We start from the raw sequence: 4,945 nt of genomic DNA, 5'->3' as shown, positions 1-4,945 counted from the left end.
TTACTGAGTTGATTTCAAGAAGTTCTTGAACCATAGAGCAGAGTTTTTGGGGTATCTCTTCAAGTTGTCATTGTAATCAACAAAATAGAGACCAAATCTAGAAGTGTATCCAGCTGACCACTCCCAGTTATCCAAAAGTGACCAAACAAAATACCCTTTTGCATTGCACCCATCTTCTCTGTATCAGCCATAACCAAAAAATTCCATTAGCTTTGATCTCAGCTTCATCACTATGCATTTAAGTTGCAGATGATTACTTACTTTATAGCAGCTAGTAAGTTAGATAAGTAGTCATCATGATATCTGATCCTTTTCTCATCTTTTAGAGCTTCCTTTATGGGTATTTGTGTATTATTTGGATCATCCATCCCTATGAAAACATGGCAGAGAAACAAAAAGAGATAGAGGTTTAGAATAAATTTTTATTCCTTGTGGACTGAATCTGAAAGTGATGGGCTAATTGAACAACAGTGGAAAAATGATATGACATGTTCTATTACCATCTATCAAACATGAATATGATATAACAATGCACACAAAAGGAATTTGCAGACAGTTTTTTCTGCAGACTCCTGCAATATAATTCTGAAGCCATGATATGGTATGCATAGTTGAATTATGTGCTAAAATACAAATTGCTGAAGTGAATGTTACTTGAGCTGGACATAATTTAGAGATTTAGCAAATTTTTGTCAGTTGCAAGATTACCATTTTCAGTGATAATGACCAGAGGATTGCCATACTTTACTTTGATGTAATTCATTACACTTTTCATCCCTTGTGGCACTATGTACAACCAAAAAGAATTTGCCTGCAAGTCATAATTTGAATATCAAAGCCACACTGAGAGTCAAGTAAAGCACACTCTTCTTCACTTTTCTATTCTTCTATTCTTAATTTCTCTATCTTTACTAGCAGTATTGCCCAAAAACAACAACAAAAGAAATCTTTGATAGCAGTAGAAGTTTGTCAATTCTTCAGAACTATGGCATCAGAGATATAAAGGAGAAAAAGATGGTTCGCTTTTCAAGGACTTACCCTGTCTCCAATAATTGTGTTACCACTGAGATTGAATGCTGAAAGAAGGTCACAAACAAAAACCCTTCTTTTCAATTGAAGCACTGAATTGTAAAAGCTTAAACAAAAAGGTTTAGCATTAAACTTACGAAGGGTGAGAGAAGCAGAGTCTGAAATGCAATCATGAAGTAAATTGGTGATATTGGGATTGTACATTGCATAATAAGTAGTATAATGATTGATGCCCAAAAAATCTACTGAACCCTTAAGAAGAGTGGCCTGATATTCTGAAAATTTTGGCAACCTGCTTCCTATTATGGTTCTCATTGACCTGGGATAATCTCCAAAGAACAAAGGATCCATAAACCTGTAACAGAAATCGAACAACTTGGCATATCATCATTTTGTTTTGATAACATGACTATGATGGGGCACATTTTTCAGTTCACTAGGTAGTTCATTACCAGCCAAACTGGAAATCTAGGCCTCTCTGGGTTGCTGCAGTGTCCTCTTCAGAGTTTGTTGCTGGCTCAAGCCAAATCACATCCAAAGATATCCCTATTGATCCTCCTACTATATGCTGTGGAAGAACCAAATTACTCAGTGTATTGTCGCTTTAACAATTCTATATTACATAAAATGATACCGTTTCATATCTTAGAGTCACTAACATACACCAAAGGTACACAAGTTACTTTCTTAGTTTCTGTAAATCTCAGCATTCCCCAAAGTTCTGCATTGTTCATAGTTCACAATTTAAACTCATCGCTTCCCACATTTGGTTCTGTACAAGTTTCATTAAGTTACATACCTTGAACTTTTTCCTGTAGATATCTGATACTACTGCATGGGAAAGAAGGATATTGTGAGCAACAATATAAGGCTCAGTAGAAGAGTTCCCATCCTTGCAAAGCAAGTCCAAGTCAATGGAACACCGGCCAGGCGCATCAAAACCTAAATCATATCCCATTAGAGCAACATTATGGGGCTCATTGAAAGTGATCCAGTGCTTCACCCTATCTCCAAATTTCTGAAAGCATGTCTCAGCATAAGTTGCAAAGTCCCTTCTGTGCCACACCAAAAGAAAAAAAGAAAACCATGAGACACGTGTTAGTTATATTATCATCACCAGAATCACATATAACACTACTTTGAGATCATGCTAGACAAGATGTTAAAGGATGAAAACAATTCACTACATGATTGCAGGGCTAAGCCATCCTTTGTACTTGTCTTCTAAGGCTTGAGGTAAGTCCCAGTGGTAGAGGGTGACGTATTTCAAGTCCTGCAAGTGAGGGGGGGTGCAAAATCAGAAGCAATAAAATGGTGGAGAATGTGCGTTAAAGGAATAGGGTTCTGATAAATCACAGAGTGATAATAAGAGGAGTTGTTACCTTTGGCCAGTAAACGTTGATGAGTTTATTGTAATGGTCAATTCCAGCCTGATTGATTTCCCCAGATCCATCTAACCATGAAACTGCAGCATTATCAGAAGGTTTAATCAATTACTTCTATAAGTCTATGCTTGATCTTAACTCTTAAGTCCAATTTGGGATAATCATGGTTGGCATTCAATCTGTGACTCCTAGTACTTAACAACCTGCCCATGTAAGCTTAAATCATGATGATCACTTCAACCTCAATTTTCTGGGAAAGTAAGGAAGAAAAAAGAGCTTACTGGGATAAATCCTGGACCAAGAAATGGAAAACCTGTCCATCCATGCCCATGTCTTTCATGAGTTGTATGTCTGCCTGCTTGTAAAACAGATCATTGTTTCATGTGTGAACTACCTTACACAAAGGCTTAATTAAAAGCAAGATTAAAAAAGAAAAATTAATAATAATAATATTTGATCTTATGTAGGACAAGCCACTACAGTAGAAGGCTATAGCAATAACAATTCGTTGCTTTAACATGACATGGACAAAAATCAAACCACAGGATGTTTTCAGTTATTAGTTGAACATACACACACCGATCTATGCTCTCTCAAGAGGAAGGCGCTTTTTCTTAAAAATCTATTTTCTTTCCAAGCGCTCATTTTGTGACCCTCCCTGCGTAGGGTCATCGATAAAATGCCTGTATCTTTAGCCTTTATTCAAATAAATAATAATTGATAATATGTTTGAGAATAAACTCATTTTGATGCTCATGGCACATTTTTTTTATCATTCGTAAGTAAGAGCAATTTTATTCGAGGCACGGGCACTAATACTCATAACACATTTTATGACAAGAAGGTTTTTGTTGTTGATTTAAATTTGAACACATAATGTTAATAAATTTAAGTGAAATGGACTGAGAGTGGAGAAATGAGAATACATCATAGCGGTGATATTGATCCACTGCCACGTCAGCATTGCTGCCATCCACTATCTTCCCTGCACGATGGAATTAATTGCGACCAAAAGTGAAGTTGAAATTTCTTAAATCACTGACCAGTGACCACTTTAGATGTCTGAAATCAATGGAATTGATGCTAATATATATATATATATATATTCACATGATGCCACAGAGAGAGACATATTAATTGTGTAAAAAAAAAAAAACAGAGAGACATAATGGTGGGAGAGACATATTGAGAGTACCAAGGAGTGTTACCAGGCACACGTGAGAAAGTATCCCACACTGATGGTCCCCTTCCGTCCTTTTTCACACCGCTCCTCCTTCGTACTACAATCATTCAATATTCATTATCAATACTAAGGGCTGCATAAAAGACAGGATGGGCACTGGACTTCATCCTAACCTAACGAAGTCCAGTCTCTTTCATGAAAAAGACTGGATTAGGCAACCCGTAGTCCAGTCTTGTCCAGTGATAACCCGAAAATTAACAGGATCGGACTTAGTCCATAGGACTGGGAGACTGGTCCTGTCAGTCAGTACTCACTTAGCTTTTTTTTCTTTTTTTTATTCTATGAGAGTAAATAATCCATTCCAACATAATAATCTCAATTAAGATAGTAAAAACACTTATAATAATAATAAATCCATAATAATTTCTAACAATAGAAAAAAATATTTCTGTTATAGTCTAAATTATTTAAATTTATAACTTTAACAAAACAATACTCAACAAAATTCAACAACACTATATTACAATACAATAACATTTAGAAACAAACTTAATAATCTTTATACAATCATCTCCTTAGCATCAATTACCTTAAACATTTGTCAAAAATAAATTAATTATAATTATAATAAAAAATTAATAGGACTGGACTGGACCAAGTGGTCCGGATGCCTGGTCTCTTGTCCAGTCCAACCCGAAAAATAGTCTGGTATTTTAGAGTCTTTTTGGCCCTGAAGGACCAGTGACTATACAGACCGAACAAGACTGAGACCATCTCGGGTTGGACTGGACCAGACAGGACTGGAAGATTTTGCACAGCCCTAATCAATACATTTGTATTCCCCTCCTTTTTTTGCTGATCCAACTAACAGCAGAGATTATCTTTTTCTAAATTTAAATATATAGATAAATTTTTTAAAAAAATTTATTATTTAATTTCTTATAATTTTATTTAATTGTAACTCAATCCTTAAACTTTTACTTATTGCAATTCAATTACTAAAGTTTTGATTCAATTATAACTCAATTTTTAAACTTTGACTCTTGCAAATCAATCCCTTATATTTTTAATCATTTAAAAATTGGCCCCCATATCTTAAAAATAAAATTATGAAGATTAAAATTATGTTAAAATTTATTACTATATTTTAAATTACTAAACCCTTTTAATCTTTATAATAGCAAATATTAAAGTTTAAAATATTTTTAATCTTTATAATTTTATTTTTTAAAATTAAAAACTAGTATTTAAATGGTTAAGATTACAAGGATTGAGTTGTAAGAGGGAAGGTTTTGGGATTAAATTATATTGAGTTAAAATTATAAGTATTAAATTATGATAAATTAAA

General features: G+C 34.1%; 1 pseudogene; it reads right to left on the bottom strand.

Moving 5' to 3' along the window:
• The window catches only part of LOC129310837 (beta-glucosidase 40-like), a 6,245-nt pseudogene continuing 1,300 nt past the window's right edge, over window positions 1–4,945 (bottom strand).

This window comes from Prosopis cineraria, unplaced genomic scaffold (assembly GCF_029017545.1).
Source record: "Prosopis cineraria cultivar Desert tree isolate PC_DT_omini unplaced genomic scaffold, ASM2901754v1 PC5, whole genome shotgun sequence".
In the NCBI taxonomy this organism is placed as follows: domain Eukaryota; kingdom Viridiplantae; phylum Streptophyta; class Magnoliopsida; order Fabales; family Fabaceae; genus Prosopis; species Prosopis cineraria.
Note: the sequence above shows the minus strand (reverse complement) of the source record. Positions and strands in the feature narration are given on the sequence as shown.